The 14,988-nt window shown below is 33.1% G+C and overlaps 1 protein-coding gene and 1 long non-coding RNA gene across 3 annotated transcripts in view; one reads left to right on the top strand and one right to left on the bottom strand.

The window, feature by feature from the left end:
* Positions 1-14,988, bottom strand: part of LOC137430212 (DENN domain-containing protein 3) — a 219,002-nt gene that overhangs the window by 76,682 nt on the left and 127,332 nt on the right. The window lies entirely within an intron of this gene.
* LOC144892647 (uncharacterized) lies at positions 1,765-3,090 on the top strand. 2 transcript variants are annotated; one of them, XR_013623852.1, is made up of 4 exons: positions 1,765-1,924; positions 2,015-2,167; positions 2,485-2,614; positions 2,863-3,090. It is a non-coding gene; the product is annotated as an uncharacterized LOC144892647 (long non-coding RNA). The 2 variants fall into 2 exon arrangements; XR_013623851.1 differs by having other exon boundaries at positions 1,795-2,167.

Below are 14,988 nucleotides of genomic sequence, written 5' to 3'. Positions count from 1 at the left end.
AGAGTGTTTCGGGTCATTGTCCTGCTGCAAGACCCATGACCTTCGACGGAGACCCAGCTTTCTTACACTGGGTTGAACATTGCGCTCCAAAATGCCTTGATAATCTCCTGATTTCATGATGCCAAGCACACATTCAAGGGACCCAGTGCCAGAGGCAGCACAGCAACCCCAGACCATCACTGAACCTCCTCCATGTTTGACTGTAGGGAAGGTGTTCTTTTCTTTGAAGGCTTCATTTTGTTTTCTGTAAGCATAGAGATGATGTACTTTACCAAAAAAAAGCTCTAAGTTGGACTCATCTGTCCACAGGATATTCTCTCAGAAGGATTTTGGCTTGTTCAGGTGTGTTTTGGCAAACTCCAGTCAGGCTTCTTATGTCTTTCTCCCAGGAGTGGGGTCCTCCTGGGTCTCCTACCATAGAAACCCCTTTAATTGAGGTGATGACGATGGTGCAAGTTGAAACTGTCATGCCTTGTGTCTGAAGGCCAGCTTGAATCTGCTTGGCAGTTGATCGAGGTGTTTTCCCCACCATTAGAACAATCCTTCGCTGGAATCTTCGATCAAGTTTTCTCTTGTGGCCACGTCTAGGGACGTTGGCTACAGTGCCATGGGCCTTAAACTTCCTGATAACATTGCGTACAGTGGACACAGGAACTTCAAGGTTTCTGGAGATTGACTTGTAGCCTTTGGATTGTCCATGCTTGGCTACAATCTTGTGTCTGATATCCTCAGACAATTTCTGGTTTTCTTTCGTTTCTCCATGCTCATTGCGGTACACACAGTGACACAAAACAGCAGAATGACTCCTTTTCTCTATTCAAACTGGTTGAATGAGTGATTTTTATATTGCAAGCAACAAAAACTCACCACAGGTGAGTTCAATTCCAAAGTAAAGGAGATTCACCTGCTTGAAATCTAATTATTCCTAACAACTTCTAAAAGGTGCCAATAATATTGTCCAGGCCATTTTCGAATTTGTCTGTGGAATAAGCTAATATTTAGTCATTTTTTCACCGTTTTTTTGTTTTATTCCGCTGCAAACCAAAGAAATACACATGTGAGTAGGGTAATAATGTTGCTTCTGGGACAGCCCGTTTAACATGGGAAATCCCTATCTAATGTCGTTTACCCCTATTTGGGAAAACACCCCTATTAATCCAAAAGACTATGGGCCCTTTGACCTTATGAACCATGAGTCAATTAATCTACTTGGGCTAATACATAATGAATATATTTTAATTGAGCTAGGGATGGGATTGGGTTGGGGGCTGTATATTATTATGACTCACACATACACAAAAGTTTAACCTCAACTTTAGTTGGGGTTTAACTTATGTGTATGTGTGAGGGATAGGGGTTCACAGATCTCTAGTGTGAACCTGTGATCCTTCTGACCTTATGGATCTTTTAACCTTTTACTCTTAATATCATCTGGTGAATCATCTTTGACCCACTCAAACAACGACCCTACAAATATTTGTTTATGTGTGGGAAATAATTTAATTCTCCTACAACTCTCCTCACCGTCTCATCCAACTCACCGGTATTTAAATTAATTCTCTTATTTGTTTTGTGAACTTTTTTACCAGTTGCCTTTTCAATTATACTTATTTGATATTTTTTACATTCATTTTGTTTTCCATTTATATACCACTCGAACCTTTTCTAATTAATAGCTCACTGTTGAGAAATGACGTTGTTTCACTTGGATAACTTCCAAGGAATTCTCTTTGTCTTGTTTCCTGTTTTTCACAAACACACGCCCTCAGTTTCCAAAAGCTGACAAGCACTTCAGTTCCCCGAAATACATTTTGTTCATTATAAAAAGAGAGGTCTCCGAATGGGACATTTAAACATTGTGAACGAAGATGAGCTTGTCTTATTCCAGTCTTTCCTCTGATGAAGAATACTCGCCAGGACATTGGTAAGTTCATTTGGTATTAAACACTGTTAATGAGAGCTTTGTATGTGATTAATTATACAACTAATAATTTATTTTTCCTATTCATTGCAGCAATTCAAATATTGTAAATATCCTGGCAGAATTTCAAGTTGTTTCTCAAGAGTTCCACAACGAACTGAATACGGGTTTGAATAACCTACCTCCGAGATGGTGGGCTCAGAATGAATTCAATGTTTCACCGTTCTTAGAAAATTCACGTGAAAGGTATGATAGAAAATAAAAAACGAGAGGTGTGTGCATGTGTGTGTGCATGTGTGTGTGTGTATGTGTATGTGTGTGCATGTGTGTCTGTGATTAAAATAGAGAGATCGAATTGTGAGGAACAGAAATGAAAAAATGAGATTGTGTGTGTGTGTGTGTGTGTGTGTATGTGTGTGTGTGTGTATGTGTGTGTGTATGTGTGTGTGTGTGTGCGTGTATGTATCTGTGAATGTGTGTGTGTGTGTGTGTGTGCGTGTGTGTGATGTTTTGTCAGGCTTACTTCAGCATATAATAGTAATTTCTCCTTATTTTGTTTGCAGTATTAACCTCGAAGACCAAAATTTTGAGTGGGATGATTTTGATCCCCCAAGGAGTGGTTATTTCCTACCAACCTGTGAACCTCTACATTTTCAACTCAACGATCTTGACGCTAAGCTGGATTTTTTCGAGGTAAGCATGTGTGTGCATGTGTGTAATATACGCCCTCAGTACACGTGTGTGTGGTTCACCGTTTATAATAGGTACACCATATCCCTGCGCATCGTAAGAGGTGATTCAGGGTTGGTGTCAGGAAGGGCATCCGACCCTATATTAATAATAATAATAATAATACATTTATTTTGTATAGCGCTTTTCAAGACGCTTTGACATGGAACATAAATATAAAATAAATATCTCTCCCCTCTTGTCTTTAATAGAAAGAGATTCAAAACCTGAAGACATCTGCTGAACCAACCTTTGACTTGTGCTGGGAAGAAATTGATGACTTATGCTGGGGAGAAGTTGAATGTATACCTCAAGAAAAATGTTTTAATAATATAAAGATTTTAATGTTTTCAATATTTATATATATTTGTTTTGTTTACAATTATTTAATTCTTAATTACAAAAAGAGAATAAAGGAAAAGGGACAGGAAGGTGCGTCCCCCTCCCTTGGCCCCCCCTCATCCCACCCCTCCCCTCCCCTTGTGTGTGTGGGGAAGGTGGGGGTGGGATGAGGGGGGATCAAGGGTGGGGGACGCACTGGGGGTGGGGGATGATGGGTGTGGTCTGTGTGGGCGGGGTCTGTGTGGGCGGGGTCTGTGTGGGTGGGGTCTGTGTGGGCGTGGTCTGTGTGGGTGTGGCTTATGATTTTTGTTTATTTAATATTTTTTTTATTACCACTAATTAAATTAGCTAATCTGGGTGGGGTGAATAGAAATGTTGTTTAATGAATTATTAGCTTTGTTTTTTGTAATTCTTGCGAGTAAAATGAACCCAAGATTTCTTCTCCATTTAAATCATTTAATTTGTAAGTCCAAGGGACTGTATCCATTACATCAATGATTTTAAATAATTCACGAGTCCATTTTTGTGTATAACCTTTCTCAAAATGGCTTTTCCATTTGTATATCCTTACCATATCACCAACTTTGAACTTGGGCTTTCTCAAATTAATCTCCTTTTCATATTCTAATTTTGTAAATGTTTCTGATGGTTTTGATTTTGTTGATGAATGAACTGTATTATTGTAATTATCTACAATATCCTGAATTAAATACACCCATTTTTGAGAACCGAGTTGTGTGAATTTTTAATATAATTTCTCTTTCAAAGTACGATTAAAACGCTCAATAACAACTGCCTTTCCTTCATTAAAGGTGCTGTATAATTTAATACCCTTCCCCTTAAGAAATTTCATGAATATTTTGTTATAGAACTCTGTTCCCTCATCAGTCCATAACTTCTTTGGTTTCCTTTTATCCCGATCAAATATTAGCTTAAAGGCTAACATTAAAGTATCACCCCTTTTTTTTTTTAAAGGGACAACCCAGGCAAATCTACTCCTCAAATCAATAACGGTTAAAGCATACCTGTATCCCCTGTCATTATTCAATTCAATTAAATCAGCGGACCATATGTGGTCGGTGTATTTAGAATAAACCTTCCTTCTTTTAAACTTTGTGATTATAGGTTTGTGTAATTCTTCAGCCAAAAGCTCCTCAGTCTTGATGACATCATTAGAGCCTAATAGTTTTTTGAGGAATAACCAAGACCAAGTTTCAATTTAGCATTTATCAAATTTCTCACAATAAACCTATCAACTTTCTCTCTCAACGTTGGATTTTGTATCAAAGACAAATTATACAACATTTCGCTGTCGGCTTTATGTTTTTCAGTCAACGTAGTGGCATCCCCATAAGCAATATCATGCTTCATACACACTTCATCAACCCTATTTGTAGGTTTAGACCAAGGTTTAGGATTGTTAGCCTCATCTAATCTTTTATCCAAGTTTGTTCCTGGACCACAGAAAGAATACCCTGGAAGGTGTAATTCCCCTGGAATTCCAGTTGTTGTAAATTTACTTCCTGACAGAAACTTTTGTATGTCTCCTCCTCTTTTAGGAGAGATGAATTGGCACTTTTTAGAGCCACACACTTGACATATTCCTTTTTGACAAACTCTATTATTTTTAGCTTTAACATAAGAGATATTTTTAGATTTAGTTTTCTTTTTACATTTGAGACAATAACTCATATTTATTTATCAGAAAAATTCCGACAGAGTATCAAAACCTTTTTGGTTTTCAACATATACATTTCAATCTTGATTTTTAAAACATAAAGAATCCTAAGGAATGCCTTCACTCTCTCCTCCATTTATTTACAAATAAAACTAACTAAAGTCAATTACACCGACATCATCAACCACATAATCTTTTCCTTCTTCTTCTTCTTTATCCCCACTTTCTCATTTAAATCTCCTCCCTGAAACTGAAGACATTGACGTCGTTATTCTTGAAAATAATATTTTCATTAGACTTCTCATTTCTTTATTTTCCTCCTCAGTGCGTTGAGTTTGATTTATTTGCTGTAATACCTTCAATCTTTTATTAATCTCACTGATTTCCATCTTTTTATATTTTTCCTCCCTCTCTCTTTGCTCCCTCTCCTCCTTCTCTCTTTTCTCCCTTTCCTCCTTCTCTCTTTTCTCCCTTTCCTCCCTCTCCTCCTCCTTTTTCTCCCTTTCCTCCTTCTCCTTTTTCTCTCTTTTCTCCCTTTCCTCCCTCTCCTCCTCCTTTTTCTCCCTTTCCTCCTTCTCCTTTTTCTCTCTTTCCTCCTTCTCTTCTTTAACTCCTTCCTCATTTATCTTAGCAATTTTTGATATCAATATTTTCACAGCATTCATTCTTTCTTTATTTTCCTCTTCGGTGAGTTGAGATTTATCTTCTTGCTGTAATACATCCACTCTTTTTTGAATCGCTCTGATTTCCATCTCCCTCTCCCCCCTCTCTCTTTGTTCCCTCTCCTCCTTCTCTCTTTTCTCTCTTTTCTCCTTCTCTTCTTCAACTCCTTCCTCATCCCTTGCTACCCTTGAGTTTAAACCCCAAAGAATATTATACATATACTCATCTGGATTTTGAGATATTCTTGTATCTATAATTATTTTTCTCATAATAGGATACCAATAAGATTTGTTGACGATTTCTAAAAGAGTTTTATATTTCATAACTTTGAGAAGTTCATTTTTATTTAATATTTTAAACAAGTCTCTATTTGTGGGTTTAACAATATCAGTATAAGGCCAGTTTTTTATGACAAAATTCCCATGTATATGCTCCAAATCATAAGGTATGTAATACCGAGCACCCTTTTCTTGTAGGTATCCTTGAATACAAAAATTATAATTCTCTTGTAGTCTTCTTCCTGCCATTTATGTATCAGAAATATATGTGAGATTAATATTATGACAGGTAATACCACCCCATCTTCCCACTACCAAATCGGTTTGTATTCCTCGGCTTTCTATCCTTATCTCATTACCTTCCTTCTTTGTCATGCGAACCATCGCTATACTATCATATATTTTTATTTTCTTAAAATCACGTATTTGTTGTTTACTAATTGTACTTCCACATAAATCCTTATCTTCACCAAGTGGATAATATTCTTCTTTACGAGACTGATTTAAATCATGTAGGTCTTCTATGTTTATTGAAAAAGACCAATTATACCCTAAATCAGGCATATCATACCCCCATTTATTAATTCGCATATTAACTAAATGTCCTTCTTTATAAAATTTAATTGTAAGCAGGTAGTTAAATTCAATGAGGAAAGGTGTATGGTCAGTATAACCAGGTGTTGTGGTTGTAAATTTTACTTGTTTCACAAAACGTGCTGTTTTCTTTAAAGATATATATTGTGATAAATCACTGAATCTAATCAAGTCATTCGCATCTGTAGGGTTTGGATAATTGATTAATTTATAAGTATTCTTCATATTAATATTTTTACTTACACTATATTTTTGTCGTTCAGCCTGTGCCTTTGTATAATAATTTGATAAATCAATATCCTGAGAGGATTTTCCAAAGATAGAACCATCTTTTCCAACATAGGTCATTTATATTAGATAAAAAATGATATCATAAAAATTTTCATTATTGTTGAGTTGAAATAATACATATAAACATAATTGGCCACAACATTTAGAATTAATTTCTTGAACTTGGAATGTTTGATAAACACCATTCTGTAAGAATTGTATTACTTCAACAGGTGGTGGCATACCATAACTATCAAAATAATATTTATCCTGACTATTATGAATACAAACCCAATGAGAACCATTCTGTGTGTCTAAATTCATAATAATATTCTTTGTATTCTTATTTATATGTATTAATTCATCTCTCATACAAATAACCACATTATCAATTTTTAGTGTTTTACAATACTTAGCTAGTTCTATATTTGACGTTGTATTCTTTCCAAATTGTTTAAACCATTTATCCATTTATTTATGAGAAAGATACAATCCATTACCCCGTTTAGTTAGTTTAACACCCGCTTGAGCGATAGAGGAAAGCATATCTCCAACCAACAATCTAGCTTTATCAGGTAGACTTTCAAGTTTTTGAGCAAAATCTACAATTACACCACTTCCACTAATTTGTTTCTCCAACTCCTTGTTATGTCTTTCCAATTCTTTTTGAGCTTTTAGTTGTGCCTTCCTTTCGTTAGCAGTTTTTACCGCTGCTGAAATACCACCAGTCAATGCTCCCGCCGCACTTAAACCAGCAAATAAAGGAATTAGAAACGGGAGAAATCCTCCTCTTGACTCATCTATTGAATATTTCTTTAACATAGGTTTCGTCATTTTAATTTTAAGTGATCCAACATCATTTAGTGTTTTTACTTGTGTGTGTGTGAGTAAAACATCAATTCTTACAGCTCCTTTTCTTTGAATTGTATTAACATTAATAATACAAGGCTTTTGATTTTGAATACAAGATGTTAATTTATTAAGATTGATTTGATTAACATATACCCCAACCATTTATTTATGAGAAAAAACCTATGTGATATTAATCATAACACCATTATCTGTATTAATCTGTAATTCTGTTTCCTCCAAAAGCAAACAATATGCATTAACCTCTTCACTCTCCCCTCTTTCAATGTATAGAGAAGTATCCACTCGATTAGACTTTATAGTTTCCTTTTGAGAACTCAGGTCAATTGCGTAGATTGTATATAAACCTTTAAATGCAACCATATCCAAAATAGGATCATTATTACCATTACTTTCACACACTTTTTGGTAGGACTTGTAGGCTTCCGCATAATCATTTTTTTCCCAATCAATTTCCAATCTATCTCGCGGATAAAATGTGCCATCAAGAGAAACCCGAAGTTGTTTCACCTTAGCATTATCACTCAGCGCATTATTCTTATTAGTACCCTCCTCTCCATCTGGTTTTTTAAAAATGAGCCATAGGTATCGTGGCTTTCCTTCAAGAACACCCAAATTCCAAGTGTAGGTAGTGTGTTCCAGTTTAACGTGTTGACATCTTCTTTTAAGGTATGATACATTTAGCGGTTTCTTTGAGTTAAGTCTTCTATTTAACATCTCCTCCGTTTTAAGATTAGGAGTATATTCATTGATATACCAACACAAATCATTAATAACAAATTTATTATTGTCGCCAAAAGCATTTTCAGCCCCAAAAAGCAATCTATTTACATTATCATTCCTTTGTAGTTGAAATCTAATTTTAAGACCATACAAAACTTTATCATAATCACAAAATCCAAATATACCTTTAAGAGGTACTGCTACGGTAAAACTATTCTCAGCTTTTGCGTCATCATTATACATTGACTTCCTTTGACTATAACCAGGGTCTGTGTTTGTTCCCGTTGACATATCAGGAATAAAGCCTTCAACAGCTCCCTTACCCATTCTATCACCAAACGAATATAGTGTAAATTTCATCATTTCAGATGTAGCAGAGACATAATCAACCGCTTCAACCTCTTGTGTTCCAATATACAGGCGAACACTGTCAAACATTTTCCAGAAGAAATCATTTACGAGTGTAGCATTAGTATTATTCGCAGCCTTAGTGAATTTAAATTTACACAGCAAGAAACTATCAGCTATATTCAAGTAAGTTTGTTGATTATTTATTTCAAAACTTTTTGTTCCGTTTGAATTCCAGTCGGTTCCTGTAATAGCATTTACCTTAAAATAGTCTTCCTTTTTAGTAGAGTTTGAAATGATAATCGTATCATCCAAATCATAGATACTATCAATCGCTTCCATACTTGTATTTATATAGTATTAAAATTGTTGAAACCCTGACCCAAGTATTTTAATGATTTTTTGTCGTTCTTGTGAAGATAGTTGAGTTTTACCTTTTTTAATTTCTTTGATTGCTTGTAATTTATGGGACTCCTTTTGAGCATCTTTTATACTCTTTACAACACCTGCTACATTTCCCATGAGAGAAGCAGTTGAACCAATTAGGTCTTTATGTTTAAGAATGGTTGAACCAATACCCATTAGAGTATCAATTATCCCATCTCCTTTATTTCGAAATTGATGACCCACACCCCGTTGTCTCTTAGGTTTATAGTATCCTTTACCCACATACCTTGTATAGTCTGGTGAAAGGAACATGCCCTCCCCTGTAATTATTTTATATTTTCCCAACTCGTGTTTTCTTACAATAACCATTATTTATTTATTGAAAAACTTCACGTAGGTGAATTCTGATGGATATAATTTCATCATTAAAGGATATCATACGATTATCTTGGTCGGTTATCCTAAAATTTACTCTGTATATGGTTTTTCCTGACACAGGTAAATAGACAAGATTTTTTGGTTCCATATTAAATTTATAACCAATCGGGGTTGAGTATGCACTGAATGAAAATATTGTATTTGTTCTTATTCCATCGTTATAAGCACCATCAATCAAATCACAATGAATTAATACTGAATTTATACCGGAGGATATTTGGATAACATTATCACTGTAAAACGTCCCGTTATTTTCAATCTTTTTTGAAGAGAAACCCAATAGCTCTCTAAACGAATTTTCAATCGTGAAATCAACTTTATAATTATTTTTAAGTTTAATAGTTGATTTTGAAGTGTGTTTTTGAATATCTATTACAATATTTTTGGTTCATCACCTTTTTCTTTCATAAGGCGAGAGACTTCTGAAGATATTTGAGAAATCTCGTAAGCTCCAGGTGAAACGGTTATAGTTTTATATCCACTTCCTGGATTATAACTAAACTTGTTGTTTTTCTCTGTGATATTAAACAAGGTATTATAAGTTTCCATTGACAATAAAGATGCCTCATATGAGGTAAGGGGGTCAAGTTGTAGTGGGTAAGGGAATGAAGCTGTGTAATCGCTCGTTGTGAAATTAAAACTAAGAATTGTGCTTCTCATCTTATTTAATATCTAATAAAATATCTTTGTATTGACATTTATTAATTATTTTCATGTTCATCAACTGATCTAAAATGGCTGAGGATTCATTAAAACAATTGTTGTTTCCAGCCTTCTTACTACCTAACAACAATAATAGCCTATTAACTAATTGTGATGGGTCATTTGGAAGAAAACTAACACCCGAACCAAGCTTACTTAAAGCATCAATAATATGTTTCTCCTTCTCATTCTTCTTACTTTTACCAGCAACAGAAACTCCATAATCAAGTGCATTTAGCAACTCAATATATACCCTATCTTCCTCTCTTTCCATATCAAGTGGTTCCTCAAAATATTTTGAACCGCTGAATCCGGGGTTTGTTAGAAGAAACATTAATCTTGGAGTTAATTTAACATTTGGTTGAGTAGAACTCAAGAACATCAATTCATCATTAAATATCAATACCTTTTCTTCCACAAGATGAAACACTGCTGGTTCTTCTGTTGGAATGAGACCTGCTCTGGTTTTTGAACCCGCCGAATATTCATTGTTTTGAAGAGCTTCCACAACATAATTAGGGGGTTGATTTACCTCCTCAAGTTTCCGAAATAATCCCTCGTCATCATATTCTAATTCACCAAGTTCTTGTTTTGTTATCTGACTAAAATCTTTGAGCATTTGAAGTTTTTTCGGAGTAAATTCTACCGTGGGAACTGTAGGTGAGTGTTGAGTTTTCAAAAGTGGTTTAAAGAATTTCTCTTGTTTTCTTTCAAAGGCTTCTTCACCAGTTAGTTTCTGTCTCCGTTTCTTCTTTATCTCTTCCTGTTGTTTAACAACTTTTGAAACTAATTGTTGATGTTCCTTAAACTTTCTTTCTCTTTCTTCGGTATTCATTTTCTGTATTTATTTATTGAAAAATATCATTTAGTATCTCATCTTGTTTCACAACAATATATTTATATTTTCCAATCGTGTGTTTCATATAATTTTCAAATTCTTTTTTACTACATAACGTAGAGCAATTATCTCTCCAAAAATTATTTACATCTATTGAATTTAACTTAAATAAAATAAAAGTATTGGCATTGTTTCTTATTGAGCGTCGAGGGAGTTGAAAATATGATTGACTAAGATATATACAATTACAAGAAGAATGTCTCCCTCTTGTATAGTAGCTATCCATTACTGTTTGGTTTCTCTCATTAACACAATCATCAAAGATGACGAGGTTCTTTTTTGATTTATCTAAATCTTGAGGTGAAGGTATATCATCCGTATTATCACTGAGAATACAAGTTATGGGTTTCGATTTTGATTTCTGTGTATCACAAAATAATTGTATTATATCTTCAATATTATAATCATTCAGTTTGTTTTGAAGTTTAAATAAACCGATAATCTCTTCCTTTTTAAGACCTGCATTAAAACCCTGTGAGAGTAGTTGATACTCGGGTTGAAAACTTGACTTTGTAAAAATTATTAAATTATCATAATCTAAAAAATTAGGACCAAGGAGCATCTTTAAAAGTAAACAGGTTTTTCCACATCCGCTTGAACCAACTATTAGACATCTCAATGAATTTGGAATGTTTTTATGGTTATTAAATTTTATCTTATTTTCCCAAACGGGTAAAAAATCATTCATTTATATATTTGGAAAACAAGTCATCTAACTTTTTTTGAGCTATTTTAGAAACTCTATATTTTATCCTGAGTTCGGGTTTAATTTCAAAATAATTCATTATTTTATTTATATAGTATCTTGTATTAACATTTCCATTAAAATTATTTTGAATAATAAATATCATTAAACCCTTATACATTTCCTCAATACAAATAGTCTCTTCCCTTGAAAGAAATGGTGTATTATCATCACAATACTTAACATTCATCTCTCTTATTAATCTTGTAAAGTAATTCATTTTTGGTTCTAATTTAAAAGAGTTATATATTTTTTTATATTTTTTATTATCATTAATTAAAATTAAATCACAGAAAATACATTGTTTATATGAACCCTCATTATTAAGCCCTATTCTATCACAAGCCGGACAATTCTCTAATTTATCATATGGAGAGTCTGGAAATTCTAAATATCCTTCAGAACTTATCATATTTATGTGGTAAATTTTTGCTTAAACTAAACGCAAGTTTATTCATTAATAAATACAATGTTTCAAAGCACAAAAGACAAATTTCAATCAATCTCTACTTCGGTGGAAGATATAGAAAAATATGTCAAAGATGTTAAATTGAACAAAGATAAATATGGAAATTTTTGGGTAAAACCAGTTATGGAAAATAACATGAGCCCCTCTATTTCATTTAAAGGAAGAGCTCTAACTATACCTGGAAAGACATCCATTAAAGTAAATCTAACAAAAGTTTCTCCTCTACTCCTGGCAATTTATTCAAAGCTTGAAAAAGTGATTGACCACGATACTTTGAAAAAGAATGATAAGACCATTAATAATTCTAGAGGAGACATTTGTATTTTCTTTAATAATCCAAAGGGTGTAGATCTAAGTAAAATGAATGATGTTAATATTTCTGGTGAAATGTCATTTCGTTCTATGATAGTTAGAGATTATTTAAAGATAACTTTTGATATAAAAATTGTAGAGATTGAATCTGTTAATGAAAGAAAGTATATAGATATTGATGGGAATATTTTTCTTGCTAATTAAATATGAGTCAATACAGCAGTGAAGATTTTACTATTTCATTGAACTCAGACGATAGTGATGATAGTATTTCATTGAACTTGGACGATGGTGATGATAGTATTTCATTGAATACAGATGATAGTTATGATACTAATAGTTTGTGCTCAAATGATAGTTATGAGAGTAGCTTTATTGATGACTCTGAGTATGATTCTGAGTATTCATGTGATAGTTATGACTTAGATGATTCTGAGTGAAAAAGTGTTTTAGTTTAAGCACAGCGATATATATAAAACGGAGCTGTAAAGCTCAAAAGTGTTTTATTTTAAGCACAGTGATATATATAAAACACCACGTTTTCTCACGCTATAAATATGGTTTATTGTGATACTTGCGAGAAGGAAGTAAAATATTATAAACAACATATTCTCACCGCAAAACATACATACAACATTTTAAACAAACTTTCCCCTCTTCCACCTGAAACAAAACACTGTTCTACATGTAATAAAAATATCCTCAAGAAAGGCTTCAAAATACATCTTAAAACAAATCTACATTTATCAAATTTTATCACAACTAAAAACTCTGATGGAGCATTCAAAGGACATATTAAAATAAGAGTCTTTAACTTCAAACCTCCTGAACCAGAGTCTATAGTTGATGCTGTAGAAATAGTTAAACCTGCTGTTCAAACGTTGATTGAAAAAACACTAAAGGAAATGAAACCACTTAAATTTTATATGGGAGTAAAATTAGAAATGACAAAGGATGAAGGAGTTATAGATGCACCATACATGAGAACTGAGCCACACTTTATATCTTCATATCAAGATTTTAAAACATCAGGAGTCTATGATGAACATATTAAACAAGAGCAAGATGTGGATAATTCAATCGTAGGAAGTGGATTCAATATAGGAAAAATTATTTACATAGACATTCATATTCTTAAATCAGATCCTCTAAAAGCTTCTTCTTACATTGATTTACCCAGTGTTATCAAAAATAGAAAAGCAGTTATCAATATCAAAAATAAAGACAATAAATGTTTTCTCTGGTCTATTTTAGCACACTTACATCCTCCACATTTTCATGATGAAAGAGTATCTCATTATAAAAAATATGAGAATACATTAAATACGAAAGATCTAAAGTTTCCAATGACTTTAAATGATATTCCTAAATTTGAAAAGATGAATAATTTATCAGTTAATGTTTATGGTCTAACAGAAACAAACAACATTCAGGTTTTAAAGCTTTCTGGCAATTGTAAACAAACTCATATTAATCTTCTATATTTTAATTCAGACGAAAATTCACATTATACATACATTAAAAATATTGCTAAATTAATAAAACCACAAGTCTGTAAGAGAACAAATAAAATATATATTTGTTTGCGTTGACTTAACTTCTTCAATTCACAAGAAAGATTAGATAAACATTCAAATTATTGTGGCGAACATAAATCAACGGTAATCAACATGCCTAAAAAAGGCTCAAAGATCACATTCAAAGATGCAAAGAAAAAGATCAAACATCCATTTGTTATATATGCTGATTTTGAAAGTATTTTAGAAAAAATTGATACTGCTTCTCCAGATCCAAAAGAATCATACACAAATAAATATCAAAAACATACTCCTTGCGGTTTTTGTTATTATATCAAATCATCCGTTGGTGATAAATATAACAAGTTAGAGATGTATAGAGGCTCAAATACCCCAGAGGAGTTTGTGAAACGACTAGAAAAAGACTGTGTTCGATTAACCAAGATAATGAGAGAAACCAATAAACCAATGTCCTTGACGAGTAAAGAAAAAAGAGAATTTAGACAACCAAAGGCTGCCTGTCATATTTGTGAGGAAAAAATTGGTGAAGGTCTAAAGGTTAGAGATCATTGTCATCTCACTGGTAAATATAGAGGTCCGGCTCATCAAAGTTGTAATATTAATTATCAACTCCCCTCTTTCATTCCTGTCTTTCTTCATAACAACGCCCATTATGATACACATCTATTTATCAAGGAACTCTCAAAGACTTCTGGAAGTATCTCAGCAATTCCAAACACGGATCAGAAATACATTTCATTCACAAAAACAATTCACACATCTCCTATTACTCATATCAGATTTCTTGATACATTTAAATTCATGGCAAGTCCATTGGTTAACTTGGTTCAAAATCTAAAAGAGTTTCCATGTCTTTCAGAGTATTTTTTAGATAAAGATTTTCTAACACAAAAGGGAATTTACCCCTATGACTATATGGACTCATTTGAGAGATTCAATGAAACACAACTTCCTTCAAAAGAAAATTTCTATAACAAATTAAACAACAGTAATATATCTGATAAAGATTATGTACACGCACAAAATGTTTGGGAAAAATATAACATCAAGAATCTTGGCGAGTATCACGATTTGTATCTCAAA

This window comes from Myxine glutinosa, chromosome 6 (genome assembly GCF_964187855.1).
Source record: "Myxine glutinosa chromosome 6, kmMyxGlut1.1, whole genome shotgun sequence".
Taxonomy (NCBI): Eukaryota; Metazoa; Chordata; class Myxini; order Myxiniformes; family Myxinidae; genus Myxine; species Myxine glutinosa.
Note: the sequence above shows the minus strand (reverse complement) of the source record. Positions and strands in the feature narration are given on the sequence as shown.